The 18,902-nt window shown below is 39.0% G+C and overlaps 1 protein-coding gene across 2 annotated transcripts in view; it reads left to right on the plus strand.

Moving 5' to 3' along the window:
• Positions 1-18,902, plus strand: part of kcna4 (potassium voltage-gated channel, shaker-related subfamily, member 4) — a 39,908-nt gene that overhangs the window by 6,333 nt on the left and 14,673 nt on the right. Inside the window, exon 3 of one of the 2 annotated variants that reach the window (XM_037247699.1) lies at positions 16,666-17,469. The exons of the other annotated variant lie outside the window; for it this stretch is intronic. The gene's annotated coding sequence lies outside the window, so the exon portion shown is untranslated. Of the gene's footprint in view, positions 1-16,665; positions 17,470-18,902 lie in introns of those variants that run through there. 2 annotated transcript variants of the gene reach the window in all.

The raw sequence follows: 18,902 nt of genomic DNA on the forward strand, positions 1-18,902 counted from the left end.
CAATGCTTTTAAGAGTTGTTGACCTTTTAAATTGTTGTTAAAAGCATTAGTCAAGAATAAAAAGTTGTTTTGAGTGCCTATTTAAATCTTTTAGTCTACACATTTGCAGGAAGGCCACTTTTCCATGAGCCAATACTATGTTTAAGTCATGTACATTTGCACTCAATGTTGGAAAAACAACAACAACCCAATATGTTGTTTGACAACTCTCTGCAGCACATTTATAACCATAAAACACAAGCACCCGAACAATGCACCTTGTCACTCAGCTCTCATCAACACAAAATCACTGCGGCAGCATGTAATTACTTTTTGCACTGTGTTTATATTCTCACAGGAACTATTCATACACAATATTTTCATTCGAAACCAAACACAGGAACAGCCCCAGCCTTACTGGCCCATGGCCATCTTCACTTTGTGCCTCACACTTCGTACTTACGTAATGTGGCTTATGGCAATAGGCACAATCCAAAATATTTTTCAAGCAAAGTGAGTGGGTCAGGCATATTCTTAGTGCTGCGTTGCTGAGCCGAGTGTGAAAACAGCCTGTATCATCTCGAGCCACACAACAAAGCTGAATGGTTTTGATAGTGTCACATGCGTGGACAGTGTTTGCAGTGCAGATTTAGACCATATGGCCCGGGCCATGTGACAAACTGAGTTATTTATGCCAATTTCTCAGAAGTTTTCCCACGCCGGTCAGAGGACATCCAAGGTTGCCAGAAAGTTTGTGTTACATTTAATGCCATTCATGGTAATGTTAAAAACTGAGTTGATCATCACTACTACTTGGTTAATGGTTAAATCCAAACCTTACACATGCTCAGACCACATCACAGCTGGCCCACTGCAGCTTTGTTCATTCATAAATATGTGAAGAGAGGGTATCAAACCCTTTGAATAATTGTATTATATTTTTTAAATCATCCCTCTGGGTGGCACAGCTATGGGCACACAAGAACGATAAGGCATGAGTGGGCAAACTTAAAGGGAATGAAAGGAGGCGTTTTGATTGGCCATAAATGAAGTCGTGACCACTCCCACAGCAGTGCAGCCCTCCCTCTTGTGTTCATCTGCAAAATTACCTACATGGTCTTAGCATGGTGATGCACTGGTTAGCGTGTCTGCCGTGGGTTCGATTCCACCTCCGGCCTGTGTGGAGTTTGCATGTTCTCCCCGTGCCTGCGTGAATTTTCTCAGAGTACTCCGGTTTCGTCTCGCATTCCATAAACATGCATGGTAGGTAAATTGGGTACAAGGTGTCCCCGACCTACAGCCCAAAGACCGCTGGGATAGGCTCCAGCATGCCCTCGACCCTCGTGAGGATAAGCCGTTCAGAAAATGGATGGTTGGACGGTCTTATACACCCTTTGCAGAGTTGCGCAGGATTTATGCTGGTCACGGAAAGAGAACCCTTAGTCATTTCAATGTGAAATGCACACACCCCTGGAGCTTTAACATACCGTGTCCTGCCACTGATCATGGACCGTACTAAAATATTACAACTTATTTGCCTGTGTGGTTAGCACATCTGCCTCACAGTCAAGAGGTTCCCGACTCCAATCTTATCTCAGGCTCTCCTGGGTGGAGTTTGCATGTTCTCTTTGTACTTAGGGGGTTTTCGGTGGTTCCCCCCCACATTCCAAAGACATGCAATGGTTAAGTGAAAGCTTAAAATTGCCTATACATGTGTAAAAGCACTTCTTCCTTGCTCAGGCAAATGGTGAAGGGGACCGTGACTTGACACCAATGGCAGATTTAAACCTCGTCATGTCATCTAGTCACCTTCTTAATACATCACCGCAGAGCCACAAATGACAAGAGCTGACGTTAAGGCTTCATTCCTACTTACGTGATGATATACATCTATTTAACATTTGACTAAAGCCATAATATTTTTTTGGGGGGAAATTGGGCTTCAAATTTTGTCAGAACGTCATCAACCCAGTGTCTCATTATCGCGACATACACAAAAACTCAATGATGATGATTTCCAGGTTTGGTCACGTGATGTTCTGCATGTAATGGATTGGCTGGCAACCAGTCCAGGGTGTGAACCAGTTACTGCTCAAAGTCTGCTGTCATAGGCTCCAGCTAACCTGTGATCCTAATGAAGAGAATTGGTATAGAAAAGGAATGGATGCATATGTCCTACTTCTCATAGCGTGACTATCACAGTTTACAACTACAGTATAAGTTTATTTTAACTACAGTTGGCTTTCTGAAACTGTAATAACTTATTGTACAAAACAACTGCCAAATTTTGCTGACAACTAGCGCTGAAAGTCCACACTGACCCCGCTGACAAATGGCCCATTTAACTGTTGAGGAAAACAGTCATACCTGCAGCCAAAAACCTGCTCAGGGACATTGGGGGCTCGCGTTTGTCACCACACCACAGCACATCCAAGCACATTTACAGTTATGAGTCAATATCACTATAGCGCACCTTTGAGAGTTCACCATTTCACAGCCCCCACAAGTTTTCTATTAAACTTTCTATACATTTTATTAAGAAGACTTAATTCCATAAGGAACCTACTAGTCAATGCCCAAACTGTTTTATAAAATAACTGTAAGCAGTCAAGGTTTACGCAAGCAGCAAAATATGTAAAAGTGTGGAATTTTCCAGCTAATGTTAGCGTTTACAATAATGAGCACATTAAACCTTTACTACATGATTAATTTCTCAAGCTGGCGGTGTACTGTTTCACAGATAAATTCAAAGTTCACTATGACAGGGTGAACATGTGAGGCTTGACACCATCCTATTACACTCATGATGAAAATTACAAAATATGAACATAAATATTTATTTTGCAACTATCCACTCTTTCAGCTTCCAATGAAGGAAAACAAAAAGCTGGTCGGAATGTCACAAGTGGAGCACAAGGGCCGTGTTACAAGGATTACATGCCACAGTGTCCAATTTGCATTTCGGATTGAAGTGCCGCCACACTTATGTCATTTTAACGCATCCTCAATAAGTGACATAAGCACGCTGGGTCACTTATGGCCGCTCGCAATTTTGTTTTTCAATAGGTCAATATGGGGAGCGAAATGCACATTTAGACTCGCAAATTCTAACGACAACCTGATTATTTTGAGCCTTGTAGTGATCTTAAATCCTATAATCTAGTTTTATTTGCATTGAGCTTTTATAGAGGCACTGTACACCAAATTGTTGATGGTTGAAGCTGTGCTCAGAATTTCCAGCACGTAGTGCCTACAACATTAGCATGCAGGTGACAGTCACTCGACATCCTTCACCTGCTTCTTAATCAGATAACACATTGAGAGAAAGGAATAGACTGTTGGCCATGAGGGAAGCCTGATGAAACTGAAGGTGGATGGAAATGAACCATCCTAGACTTGTTTTGAGAGACAGTTGCTCAATTCCCATTTTCTTTTGATGTTAGGGAAGTCACTTTAGGAATAAAAAAAAACAACCTTGTTTGCTTTGAATTGGTGATGCTCGGATATTAGCACTGTTGTTTGGTCATAGTACAAAGATTGCTATCACGCATTCACCCAAAATAGAAGTTATCCAGTCATTATGTTCATTTGTTCCTGATGCTAAGGATCAGTATGTGAATGAAGCAATTACCCAGTTCTTAATCAATTAATTAATCAGGTGTTGGACTCGACCTCGTACTACCCTTGAATCTCAATTCCTCAGTTTATCAAAACTTTGTTGAAACAGTTTGGGGACAAACCTTTTCTGTTCCAACATGCCCCAGTGCACAAAACAAAGTACAAACTTGACCTCTACTCGATCAAACATACCTTTGGGATGAACTAAAACTGCGATGGTGAGCAGATCTATATACAGTTCAAACATAAGCCTACAAAACGACAGAAAACCCGACCTGCTGCAAGCACGCACGCACGCACACACACACACACACACACACACACACACACACACACACACACACACACATGTGCACGCACACACACACACAATTTACCCCGAAACAGCAGACGATATTGAGAATATTTTAGTGGCACTAATTTTACTACTAAATTAAATATTTTTATCTTCAACAATGTCATTTGGTGAATGTGCTAGTAATGTCTCATTTGCCCTAAATAGCCACTGAGGCTGATGTAACACGACCACAAAGGCAAATAATAATCTCTGAAAATGATTGCTTTTGAGATGCATTTTGATTGCTTATGATTGGGACCATGTGTGCAAGTGAGCATATGTGTTGTGAAAAAGACCCACTGACCTTTTTAAATTTGTACTTTTTCACTGCTGCAGAGCCATTAAAGAATGAATGATTAAGATTTTGTGGAAAAGTCTAATCAAACAATCAGACATACTCTTGAAAGCATCACAATGCCTGAGAAGATTGCAGAATATTTTTCATAATTACTTATGGATGAGCTGACATGGCTCACTGATCAAATCTTTTGCTTGGAGGTAACCAAAGCAACCCGGCAAGAAAACAGAACAAAATGTCACAAAGCTGGAAAGTCTCATTAGAGAGTCTGGCTATTCCATTAATCAGGCCTGATGAAGGTTTGCCAGTGGACATTCCCAGCAGTTATCCTCATGGAAGTATTTGTGTTGTTCAAAGCTTTCTCATCCCTTGTGGGACTAACCCTGCGTTAGATTCTTCTCAGTCAATTCATGTCTAAATATCAGCAAAAAGCAGATTTAAAGACAATCTTTGAAGAAGAAAATGGAAAAATATAAACCTTTTAGATATCCAATACGCATGCTGTTTCAAACATGCTTTTAAAAAATATTGTTGTGTTAGTATTCATTTAACAATGCTGTGCAGTATTGTTATGTTGAAGTGGTGTACGGCTGCTGTGCTGTTTCAATTTGAAACAGCTCTCAGTATGATGGATTGCACTGTGTGTACATTTTTGTGCTCGTTGTTTTACATACAGCATATTAAATCATCCAACAGTGAACGTGGTCTTCAGCTTGTACACTGCTCACAGCGACCAATCACCAAAAACAGCACATAGCATAACGCAGTGGAGTTCAGTAGCAGAACCCACAACAGCTCACAAACACCTTTAATTAAAACAGAACATTCCAATGACAATGAAGAGAAGATTTGTTGGAGACAATTTGACACTGTTTCTTTGTTGTATGTGCCGATAATGAGGTGGTTAGTGTGGTCGTGAAGTGCTCTTGCTGTCTCAGTAAATTGCTTTTGTGAGATGAGGAATTCAAGTGCTCTTACATACAGGGGAATAAAATAAAATAAGAGCAATAATATATCTTTGTTTTATTTGGCCTCTCAAAATCAATTCCAATTGTGACCTGCAAAATTACCATAAAACAGTCAGTGGGTGTTTAAAAATGCCCCTTAACTGCTCCAGGATAACTTTTAGATTGTGTTTGGCCATTGACAATTTAATAAACATTATTTGTCACCTCCCATTACCAACGCTAACTCAATGCTCAAAGTTCTTTGTGACAAGAACACGTTGGGAATTACAAGCCCAGTGTAAATTTACACCATCTTGTAGCTACTGTGTAGTTAAGCAATGTTATTCTAGTGAAAGGAAGCAACCTGAGTCATTTCTCCTCTTCTGCGTCCCCTCTTTCCAACTGGCTGCATTAATCTGACAATATCCCCAGCTTTACTATGTTACTTCATCCTGGACGTGTACATTGCACTGTTAATTAAACATACTATGCCTTGGGTGTCATGTTGCCCAAACTCCAACTGAGAAATCATCTGCTTAAATGCCTCTATGATTGGGCTCCAAATCCTGTAGTTTGAACAATAAATTGTTGTTCTGATGTTTACATCACTGGCAAGAAAATATCCACGGCAAATGCAATATTGCATAAATTATAGATTAACTGTATGTCAGTACACATACTCAAAAGCTGGATTAGTTACACTGTCACACACAGACACTGCGATAATTCAGTAGTACACTTTTGTTAACGGGTACATGAAAATAAACACTTACCAGACTTCTCAGCCCCCCCAATCGTTTTTAAAAAAAAAAGTAATGGAAGTGATTCTCTGTCTACTTTATACTGAAGATGAGCGTTTGACTCCTGATGGAGTTACAGTATCCCAAATTTTTAAGAGTGTATTTTGGGCTTGCTAAAGGACGCTTTCAAAAAGTGTTACAAAATAAAAACATCCATCCATTCATCATTCATACACAATAATTTCAATAATGTTAATCCAGTGCTTTAAGTGAAAAAAAAACAAAAAACAAGTGGTTGCACTTTCCTTATTCAACTGTTGCCAGGCAAATTTGTCAGTGGCTAACAGCAGATCAGTAAGTTAATTAATTACTAATTATATAATAGATTATACACAATAAATACATCAATCAATCAATCAATCAATCAATCAATAATACATTGTGTTTTCTGTCTCGGTTTAAAATGTCAGAATGCATTTGCCTCCCCGCTAACGCCGGAGAATTCTCATGTAAACACCTGCAGATTTATAGAAACAGTGTTAAGTGTTTCATATTGCTATTTATCTGTTTCCCACTGTGTTAAATCATAGTTGGCAATTATTTCCAGAGACAATATTATATGAATCTCGTAAATTTTTAGTAATAACACAGTTGAAAGTAATTTCAGCAAATCTGTTGTTGACGAATGTCCAACAGGAAGTCCTTCACATAAATCACCCAAGATGTAGCTCTCAGTTTGAAAAAGATTAAGGATCCCTGTGACAGTGTGACAACCACAAACACCTTCAGCAATCTCTAATAAATCCCTGTTGAGGAATGTGATGCCATTCCACAGCAAAATATGACCAGGCTGGTCAAAAAGAGGATGACAGCCAATTGTGGTTTCCACATGTTTCTGAGGTACCTAACGATGCAAAATGACACGTATCGGTTTTTTGACTTATTAGTGTGGAAGAAGGCACTCATCCAGTCCTCAAAGCAACTAAAACCCAAGAGCGCCATTATGCTACAATTGCGCCACTACTCGCACATTTACTAGCTGTGTTTGTCATTGCACTGAAGCACCGTCCTCACAGGTTGGAAAGGTGACAGCAATATAATAAAACTCCAATTGGTGTTATTAAAATGACTGAACCAATGTTTCCAAAGTTTTCAGAGGAGTTTACATCTGATCAAACTTATTATTCGCCACAATTGCTGTCTCATTGGATTTATCTAATGCATTGTTCGGGATAATGTCTCTTTCTTGTTCTTTTTCTATTAAAGTCAACGAGGGTTGAAAAGTGTATTATAACATTTTGTCCAAGAAAAAAAGTACGTCCCCAATAACACTTGCTCGAGGTTTGAAGATAAATGGAAACTATTACATTTGACTATCTTGTGTAACGGGTATACAGAACGATGATGACTATCAACAAATGACTTTAAATACACAGTAGGATAGGCCCTCAACAGCTGCCGTCTATTTTGTGGCCGAAGTGTTCCTTCCTTGTGTTTTGGTTGGGTCAGCATGTGGAAAGCGGGACCGGTCTCCATGTCAACGCTACACAGACAGAGAGTTATTCATTGGTAGGGAAAACGTTCATCTCTATGATTTAGCTATATAAGCATTTGTTACATTTTGGTTCATTGGTATATTTGTTATTTCATTAGTCCAGCACTGGAATCTTTATTTAGCATTTTACACACTCTCTACCACAAGCTCATGTCACTGAATTTGATTATAATTAAGGACAACACACTTGACAGAAATGTTAAACAAAAAATTACAGATTGGTACAATGCAACTGGATAAAGGTGCAATATTACAAATGCATCCATGTGATTCATAGGCTTTTTTTTTTTACCTATTTGAACTTTTTGCACAAGATGACTCTTATCTCCAAGGTACTAAGGGCATGCTGCTCTTGCCAAAATAGTAAGAGGATTGACCTGTACATCATCACCCATAGTATCTGAGGACTACCAGTAAAAAAAATCCTCTTTAGCCTCCAAACTTTTCTCTTGATTGCAGCTGCATGATGACGACGTGTCCATAATGTACATGGTGGAACACTGTCCATCAACACTTTGACCAGAGGTTTTCAACTGGGGACCACCATTATAACCAAGAAGCAACTCGGGGACCACTGCTTTGGCGGAATATTATTTTATTTTGCACTAAAGGAGGATAGACCTATACAGGCTATTTATTTGCATCTGTATGTCTATTTTGGGAATCTCAGCTACATTTGAGATAATTTGTAAATTATACACAAATTTATCTGGAAAACAAATCAAGTCTAAGTAATAAATCAATTTTATTTTTAAAAAACGTCACAATTATTTTCCATTTCCATTTTGTGGACCACCTGCAATACTGCTTGGACCAGTAGAGGGCCGCGGACTACCAGTTGACAATCGCTGACTTTGGCGAATCATAATTGTACGACATGTCTTAGAGATGGCAAACTCACAGAAATAAAAGTATACTGTAATTTTTTCTTGACGACAGTGCGACTGCTAAATGCTGATAGGTAATATGTGGTTATGTAAGTGTCACATGGAGAGTCAACATCTATTACAGTCATATGGCCTCAGGTTTCAGCCTGATCTAGACAAGGTCACTGTAGAAACGGGAGACACAGATCTAACATGAGCCTGGATCAGAGGCGTCTCCTTATGCAAACTTGAGCTTGACTCTCTAAGGTGAAGACGTCTTCAGTTTTCTCTTCACGTGTTGGAAAATGGCCGCCATGACTAGACCTCCACAGACCTTGTCTCCCACTTGTTCTCTGCTCCCCTGCTTTGGAGTGACGAGATGCTTTTATGTGGAGTGACTAATGCTTGCACTAAAGGGCCTCGGGTGTATCTCGTTGTGTGTGCATGCGCGCGCATTTATTTGTGCACGAGGAACGCGGTTCTCGACCAATCAGCATGCCGAGACTTGACTATCTTCCATGAAGATGACTCACTTTCATGGGCAGCCAAGACTGAGATCCCCCCACACACACTTCATCTCGATCCATGCAAATGCTTTGATTTGTAATTGTGCATAGGAGTTGCTGTGAATCTTAACACTATAGTGCCAATTCCCATGCATGTGAAGACTGGACGCTGACGCTATGAGCCCTACAGCCAGAACAGGAGGTCAGCGGTCAGACTGATGCAGAAGCATTGCCATAAACAATAACATTTGCTGTGACTAGTTTACACTTGAACGGTCAAGATGTATTATGGGGCTTTTGCCCACTTATGATGATGAGCGGGAGGAAGCACAGTAAAAATGCTAGGAATTCTGGTGGGAAATGAATTGTTTGTAAAAAGCTGCACATTGTGAGATGAGGTTGTGATATGTGCTTGGTTGTCCTTCTCACAAGTCAGATTTATAGCGAGATTACTATACTCGGTGAGTGAAATGTTTGTAAAAGAGAATTTCTCATGTGTTTCTTTGTATGTTTGCTTCTTCCTGTTATGTTTAGACAGTGAAAAGGGGATTCAGACCATATAGAGAGAGCACTGGTGTCAAACAGATTTTTTTTGCGGGCCGCATTGTAGTCATAGCTTCTTTCATTATGACTGTCAACCCAAAGAAATGTACGAGCACCTCATATTATATACAGTAAAAGCTACAAAACAAACTGACAAATAACTCGTCTTCAAATCAGACGAGTAAAAATTGGTCAAATATTTAAAAAAAGTTATATTAAAAGTGAATACAATTTGCAATTCTAGTAATGACACGAATTTGATGCACAATTTGTCTTCGCCGGCCACATAAAATGATGTGGCGGGCCGTATCTGGCCCCCGGGCCTTGAGTTTGACACCTGTGTCATATAGTCTCTCCAAACCATCTATTTAATGTGCACTTTGGATGGAACACTCACATTAATAGCAAGAAAATATGAATTATCTGAATATTATTAGTATCCAAAGTAAGAGCATTTCCAAATGTATTAATGTGACAAAACTCATGATTTTATATTGATTTTTAACAAATCACATGTTCATCGATGAAACCGTCGAGAATTTGAATGTTTCTCTCACGAGTCACAATTACGGTTTAATCTTAACAATGCAGAACTAATAGTGAGCTTTGCTAAAGTTTCCAAATAAGGTTCTTTCAGTAACTATACAATCAAATATGAACTGCTGCAACTGGGAAAAGCAGTTATTCCAGTTGTTATTCCAAGTTAAGTTTGACATTTAGCCAACGACAACAATGTAGAACAAGATCAGGATTAAGAGTGTAGCAATGGTGGCCTTCACTCGAAGCTCACTTGTGCTTGCCAACTTTGCTTCCATATCCTCGTTTTCAGCAAATACCGTAAATGGGACAAGCCACACTGCTTGAATGTGTCCCTCTGTGCTGCTGCTGCCTCGCTCCCCACTTGTACACACATCCTCCCACTGGCTCCCACAATTTACTTTATTTCTTTGACTGCGGCGGAAAGCTTTTAATTATTCATGCTCCAATAGTTCTCCTTCAGATCGTTCGTTATCTTGCCCTTCTGCCCCTTGTCTCTCTCTGCCAATTCTATGATTCCATCCTATTAACTTCTATTATTGTGCTCTTTTTGGTTATGTAAGTCAACAATGTCAATGTTGCTTGCTACATCAGCTTGTCTCTCATCACGTGTGGGCACACTATTTTGCCTGTCAATAAAAAAAATGTGTGGGCCAAAGTCATCTTTTAAAACGGACTTATGTTTCAATAAATAAAAGCATAAAGTGTTTTTTAATTAGCGGTGAATGGCTTAGAAAGCAACTTTTCACTGACATAATAAGGATGGAGAAATGGAGAAATTGTTTTGTTTGGTCCTCATCCCACATTGCCAATACAAACCAGGCTTGTTCAAAAGCTCCATTTTTATGTTTAGTGGTTGACCTTACAAATGCAATGACATCTTATTTCAAACACAGTGTGGAAATAAATCTGGAAAAACTGAAACTGTTTTTGGCTTTTCTCACATTGTAGGCCCACCTCTGAGGTTAGAAAACATCCTTGCATCAATTCAAGGGACTTGGTAGTTTCCTTTTTGTTGGTCCAACCCATGTTGCTATTTTGGAAAACTTTCACTGGAAGTCTGCTGGATTATGGAAAGAAAAACCACACCATCCTCTTTTAGGATTTTTGTTTTACTTGTTAGGCCACTAACAGTAAATCCTTTCTCCATCCAGCCAACTCCTGGCTTTATGCAATCATGGTTTTTTTTTTGCCTCTTCGTTAGACAGACTTGGCAGGGTAAAATTGCCGCCTAAGCACTGATGGAAAATTCCATATAACTTTACATAGCTAACAAATGGTTGATTTGTAAACGTTTGCCTCAGCTTTAGTATCGCATTGTGTGAGCCATAAATCTTCCACACGCGCTAAAATGATAGGAAACTGGATGGATAGAGAATAATTAGAAGACAAGAATACTAAAAGAGCTATTTTAATTATGCATAAGGCTCGTCAACTGCTGCCTTCTGTTTCATCATTGTTAAATGGTCCTGCAATTTTGGGTATCACTCGCGGCCTCTCACCCAAAATCAAATGTTATGGGCTCCAATTTCACCTGTGACCCAAAGCGGCTCAGAAAACAGATGGATGGACGTGCACAAGTGTGACTCACCGCTTAAATTTCCCACCAAAAATAGCCTAATTAAATTTACTCTGACATAAGGTAGATAACGTCAAATCTTTTTAGGCTTTCTCATTCAATAATGGAATTTTGCCTTTCTGAAAGTGTGCCGAAATAAAAGCATTACATCACTTGTTTAAAGGAATGGTACTGATTTGGCCATGAAGGACAAAGCAGATTAGCTGTCATTCAAATTAAAATTTGCGTCACTCACATTATAAAACGACCTCGCAATGCGCGACCATCAAATCAAAGGAATTATTATGTAATTAGCAGGCAACAGGGTTGCGGCCTGCGGCTATTTTGTGAATAACGGACCACACCGTGAATTGGTCGTCAGTCAGTCACAAAAAGAGACACAACAAGCAAAGACAGCATTTCAGTCCAGTTTGCCAGCATTTTATATTCACACAGCTGGAATTGCGGAGACATCCAGTTTGCGTATCTAAGAAGAAGTGATGGAGTGAAAAGACAGCAATGTTTAATCAAAAGTAATAACTTGCAAAATTGCTCATTACAAATGCATAAATGCAAAGGCAAAATCCAGTTTGCAATTGACAGCGTTTTGGAGAGTTGGCCAAAGAGCACTCAGCTATAACAAATGGGATTTTGTGCATCATAATATTTGAGGATTTAAGATTTCCAATTATGTCAACGAATGTAATGTTTCAATTCATGTTTAAATCTTTTGTGTGTTTCCGAGAACTGTGGTGAGTTGACCATGAGTTCATGAAAACACGTTTCATAAAGTCTATTAACAATAAGCCTGAATAAAAGGTTAGAGAACAAAAAGTGAATAAATGAGTAAGTGGGTGTCCATGAATGAAAAGCAACAATATGAGCTAATGTGAATGAAAGTATATATATAATAGTATATATGTGTATATAGATACACAATGTATTCAGAAAAACGTTGTACATTTGATTGGGAAAGCTTTTTTTTTTTTTAAAGGTGCATTCAAAAATCATTAACATTTACTTAATTGTTTAATCAAAGTCTTCATTTAATACGGGATAAAACGCTCTGTACTCAGTGACCTACAAATACTTCCTGGGCTTGTCCATGTGACATTCCTAAGACGAAGTTCTACTAATGTAATGAAAAAAATACCTGAATGTAATAAAAAGCCGAGGTCTTTTGAAAGAATTTAAGAATGTTGACTCCTCTTCCCTCTGGTGTTGTGTGTCAGCAGTGTGAGGAAAGACTTACTCTGAGCCATCCCTTTTTTTTTTCTTTGTCTCTGTGGGTTTCCTGTGAGCTAATTGGAACCCTCCCATGTGTCCCTGCTGAAAAAGTGCATGTTTGTGGTTAAAAATAGGTACAGCATTTCCTGCACTGACTCGCTGGTTACTGCATCTCAGAGAAACATCATTCATGGAACTGACATTTTGATCATAACACTTTTGTACTATTAAAATCCAAAAAGCCACAACTACCGTTACAACTTCTGGAAACCTACAGTGTGTCAACATGTGTTTATAGCAGTTGTAATAATTCCTTTATTCTTTCACCCGTGAATCATTGCAATGTCAAATGACATAATGTGGTGATTAAGAAGCCAATCAGCCGGTTTAGCAAGCCACTTGTGAGATGATTTTGTCTCTTTGTCTCTGTTCTTGATCAGACAAAAATGAATCAAAGGAAAGTCCTGAATAAATGTGTGACGGAACATTGAATTCAGATGTGTGGAGCAATTAACAGCTAATCAAGTTATGCCGACTAAAATCGAATCAAAAATGCTGAGTAGGTTGAATTTAATCTCGACTGTGTATGAAGATGTCAGAAGAAAAGTACTCTCGCTGATGTGACTGTTATAATAATGTATAGTATTTGTGTAACTTCTGGTACTACCATGATAGACTGTGTTATAATATTCTGCAGGCTTAAAGTTTAGTAGATGATGACCTCATGACAGTTGAATAGTTAAACAATAAAAAAAACTGAGTAAATGATGACCTCATGACAGTTGAATAGTTAAACAATTAAAAAAGCTTAGTAAATGATGACCTCATGACAGTTGATTAGTTAAACAATTAAAAAAACGTGCAAATCCATGCATGTGATAAATGCAAGGTCATATGTTTTGTTAGATATTAAATCAGTGAAAGCGACAGAGTGTCAAGATTGGTCAGTTTTTTTTTTTTTTTCTTCCAATTTATGATTGTGAAAATGTGCTCCCTGTGCACCCTGCCTCCATCCTGCCTGTCACCCTTGATCAATTGCTTCCATTTAATGTTGTTCGAGGGTTACGTTCCCATTTATTACGTTGAAAATTTTCCTCAAGCAAAGATGAATATTTCATTTCCTTTTACGGAGAAAGCAATCTCAAAGAGGACTTAATGATTGGTTGCATACAGCATACTGAAATGTAATGCTTGAATAACACTGATATTATATAATGTCTGTCATACTGATATTTATTGACCAAAATAAGTAGTCCTTTCTTAAGAGGCAACATAGATGCAGATGTTTTTTTTTAATTTTTGGAGACAAGCCATTATGATCTTCAATATTGTATTAGACAAAACACTTGTTTATACATTGAAGCGAGTTGAAGTCAAGCAGCTACTCGCTTATAAAATTTGATGTATGGAGTAGTGAGCATGGTGAGTTTTTTCTCCGCAATAATTTACATTAAAACGAGAGAAGCTACTTTCAGTGCCTTTACAGACGAGCGAGTGGACTTTTGAGATTTTCCAAGTACAGGTGTCATCAGATTTTGTACTTCGACTGTCACCAAATTGTCATCATGGTGCCTGTGAACTCAACTCCTCTCATGTAAACAGTCATTTGACAGATTTCTTTCAAAAATGTATTCTTGCTGTTCACTGCCACTCTTGCTTGTAATTTACTGTCAAACTAAGCATCCAAAAGAGGATTACTGTATATGTTGTGTTTTTAAAAAAGCCTCATGGCTTTGCCATTGAGTTTAATGCTAACAAGCAATGTCAAATGCCATCAGACACGGGCTAACGAATAGCATTGGTATCCTGGTGTTAAGACCTTATAAGGGTATTTAGTTTCAAATGAGTATTTGCTTTAGATACATTTTAAATTACATCACAATCTCAATTGAATAGTGCATCTTTCCGAAGAGGACTTCATTACTGCCCTTTGCCATGTTCCCAAAGTCAGAGTGGAGAAGCGCCACGTAATGACAAATGTTTGAGGTAAACATAATCATCACCATGGCAACAAAAACTGGAATCTATGATAGGAGCTATTTTCCAATTGAAAACTCTACCACGACTAGTGACTGTGAGTAGATGAAAAAAACATTTTTGAGACTCTCTGAGCTGAGAAGGAGCAGTTTTTCCCCCAATTTGGTGACAGAGATGCAAAATAATAAGAATGCTTCCCTCTGTGGCTAAGTCTATTGTGCTTTGCGGCACCATAACATTGCGCTTTGAGAACTTGGCTGCCGTACTACACAGTGTGACTACGTAACAGCTGGGGAGTTGCGTTTAAGGCACAGTGGTGGTCTGAATTATGCATTATGCTGTGAATGTTACACCATGTCGTTTTCATTTAAATGCAGCCCCTCTGCTGTAGAACAGGAAACAGCCACTTTTTAAGGAAGAAAATATAATTCAGTATGCTGATATCTTCCAGTACCTCTCATCATTTTAATGTGGTTGTTTTTAAATGACCATAAGTTATATTTGGGTTGACGTAATTGATTTTGGTGTGTAGATTGCTGTAGTTTGCGTATTTTATGATTTATCCAGATACCATTTATTACTCTTTATTCTTGCAGATTCTTGATTCTGTTTGAGACAGAATGTCTTATGAAATGACGATGATGAGTTATGCAGCCATAACCATGGCTCTGGTCCCTTTATGAGACCATCATTGGAATACTTTTTCATCGTCCATTTTAGTGCCTTTTAGTGAAACATTTAAAACTTTTGTGAGTTTTTGTCATTGTATATCTTTTATTAGTACCACCATTATTATTGTGCTGATTGGTTGGGGGGGGCACATGGTTAGTTCTTTTTAATGAGGTGTGCAAGGTTCCTTTTGAACTCTGAGTTTGGAAATATGGTTCCCTGCCAGAGTAAGTTAACCTATTGCTAAATATAATACATTTTCAAATCATACCTGATTAGGTTTTTGAGTTTGTTTTTGCTGTAAACTTTAAGAGTTGTGCATGTGTTGGATCGCTTATGTCTGTTCTGAACCCGACCTGAACCCAACTCTTGCGCTTTGAGTCATGCATATGAGTCTACATTTTGCTTTGTGATAATACTGTTGCTTTGAGCGGCTTATACACTGTCAGTTATTATTAGCCAGTGTAGTTTATTTCTAACTGAGTGCTTCACAGCAAAAGTCAAACATAATCTCAAAGTTTGCATCACAGGCAAGCACCTGAGTGTAGATAACACAACTTGACCGAGCAAGTCCTAATGCTTTGTTTTTGAGACGATAACCGTTGTTTGTACATGTTCTTTCAAGTGCCCCAATGTGGATATCACGCTTTCAATTCACTCGTTAAAAATAACATTTGTACATGCTCATAACGTTTTTCGTTTACATTTGCGGCAGTTCGGCTTTACAATTATATGTTGTTCAGTTAGATGATCTTGTTATCCAAAGTGTCTGATCACATTGCACTCACATTTAAGATTTCGGATTTTTTTTAAATTTCTTTACCTTACCACAATAAATTAGATATAAAGACAATGGCACTGAGACATGCTGTTTAGTGTTCACCTTGGCCCTGGTTTGTCTTGTCCTTTAAACTTTGTAAAAACACTTATGGAGAACAATAAATCTTATCTCAATTGAAGGAATCGAGCCCAGAATGAGATTAAATGACAATCAGGGAAACTGGCCCACAATCAGTAGCCCTCCTTACATTGTGATTAACCTCAACTGTCTAATCAAGCAATATCCAAGGACAAAGAAGACCTATTTAGTCACCCTTTTCAGCTCTTTGAAAAGACTTTTGCGTCACCTTCCTTCCTCACTATAATCTTACGTTAATTATGTCCAAATGCTTAACTGCATTCCAAATGGTTAAAGAGGCTTCATTTCACCCATAGTTCCGGTTCAGAAAACAACCTCAGTGGCATTAAAGAAAGGAATCATCTCTATGCTGCATTCATATAAATTATAAATAGGTATTCATGTTTCAGGTCACTGCAGACAAAACGGGATGGACATGACACAGCACTGAGGGACAAGATGGGCAAACGTGACAATGACTTCCGTGGATGCCAGATTTTTAAGATGTCAAAAACAACAATTGACACGCAGTCACGGTATGAATGCGAAACCAAGTTGGCTGTAGTAAAATGGAGTGAATGCAACACAACATGACGCTACATAAGGGCACAACTTGGAGGGGGTCACAAACATGACCCAAAGCTGCCCGGCGTTTGTTTCATCTGCAGAAAGCATTGACAGAATGTGTCAGACCTTGATCAGAATGTGTGAAACGTGAAGGACCCATCAGAAGGTGATGGGAGAGGAGGGACCGCAATGGTATCCAGGGGTAGATCTTGGGCTGAACCTTAATGCGCCTTCGAGCTTCAGGGACTCTGCAGGCCTTTAGCCTCACAGCCTGTCAGATATACTGTGCCAAACTGATAGGAAACCTAGCAAGACGTGAATATAGAGAAAAAAATCGCTGCACTGGAATGAAAATAGGGCCCCCGGTCTTACCCAAACACCATTTTTTACTTTGCAAACAGTCCATGTTGCACTTATAGTATAGAACTAATAAATAAAATACGCTATGTACTTCATCCTTTCTTTTTTACAGGGAAATAAGTCAGAAAACATTGAGATCCCCATATGGAAGTTCTCATTCTTTGTTCACCATTGTAAATGAACGTTTGTTTATCTATGCCATTTTAAATAAGTCTTTTGAAAATGAGCCCGATTAACACACATATTTATGATGCGCCACCATCCAGACATGCATTTGGAAAGTGAACTGCCAACTTCCTGTTGTTGTTGTCGCAATTAGGTGAGGCACATTAAAAGCACTCAAATGTTCTTGTCAGAGATATTTGTTTCTGTTAGAAGGGGCGGCCCTTCACAACGCCTTCTGGTGACCCACTGTCGCCTCACGTTTCTCCTTGTCTCTGTTCAGTGCTGTGCAACAATCTGGCTGGCTGCCAGCTACTGTCAATCAAACCAGACACCGACACGCTAACTGCTCAGACAAAGAGAAGAATTTGGAAATATTTGGTTTAAAAATACATACCTTTTTCCAGAACAAATTTGAAACGTTTCTCTTCAGAGTTATAGTATGATTAATTAATTTCGGCAGAGCCTTGGAAACCTCATTGTTTATTCCTAAAATGGAAGTGTTGTCAGACTAAAACTTGTCTCGGTGATTTCAGAGAGAAGCCCTCCCTTCAGAGGAAAAAATAGAAATGGCTGTGGAAAATCAAGTGTAATCTCTAAATAGAGAGAGTGTGTGTGTGTGTGTGTGTGTGTGTGTGTGCGTGCGTGTGTCTGTCGTTTACTGCAGAATAAAAAAATATGGCTGTAGAAAGGAAATTCATAAGAAATGCTTATAAAAAAAATTAAGAAAAACAACAACCATCCATTATTTCGCTCCACCACTTACCATATATAAGCTGGAGCCATCCCAGTTGCGTTAATGAGGCCTGGGCTGCTCACTATTCAATGAAAAACACACCTAACTGTGTGTAGTTACATTTTACCAGAAAGATACTGGGCAGCACAGTCATGCTCTAGTTAGCACGTCTTCCTCACAGTTCAGAGGTGCAGGGCTCCAGCCTTCCTGTGTGGTTTGCATGTTCTCCCCGTGCCTGTGTGGGTCTCCTTCAGGTACTTAGGTTTCCTCCCACATTCCAAAAACATGCACTCCAAATTGCCCGTAGATATGATTGTGAGTGCGAATGGTTGTTCGTATATTGGTGTCCTGTGATTGGCTGGTGACCCATTTCAGAGTATGCCCTCTCTGCCACCATAAGACAGTTGGGATAGGTACGACCCTCGTGAGGAGAAGTGGTGCTCATAGAGAGTGCCAACAATAACATGTAGAACTTGCAAAACTCCAACACAGAAAATCCTAAGACCTCGATTAAAACTCAAAACACTCTTGCTGTGAGGCAGCAGCACTAACCAATATGCAACTGTGCTGCCTGAAGACTGACAGTAAAATGAAAATATTCGACACTATAAAATCCCTGCTTGATAGTTGTACAGCGTGATCATCTAGATTCATTGCTCTGCCAGGAGGCTTTTTCTGTCGTAGATTGCAAAATTGGCTCCACTTGAAAAAAATTACACTCTGGCTCTCTCTCATTAGTTGTATGAATGATAGTATTCTGTAAAGGTAAAATTGGTGCAGAACAAAATGTGCATATCTATTTACATTCTGTAGGGGGGGCAC

The sequence above is a fragment of the Syngnathus acus genome, chromosome 3, assembly GCF_901709675.1.
Source record: "Syngnathus acus chromosome 3, fSynAcu1.2, whole genome shotgun sequence".
Taxonomy (NCBI): Eukaryota; Metazoa; Chordata; class Actinopteri; order Syngnathiformes; family Syngnathidae; genus Syngnathus; species Syngnathus acus.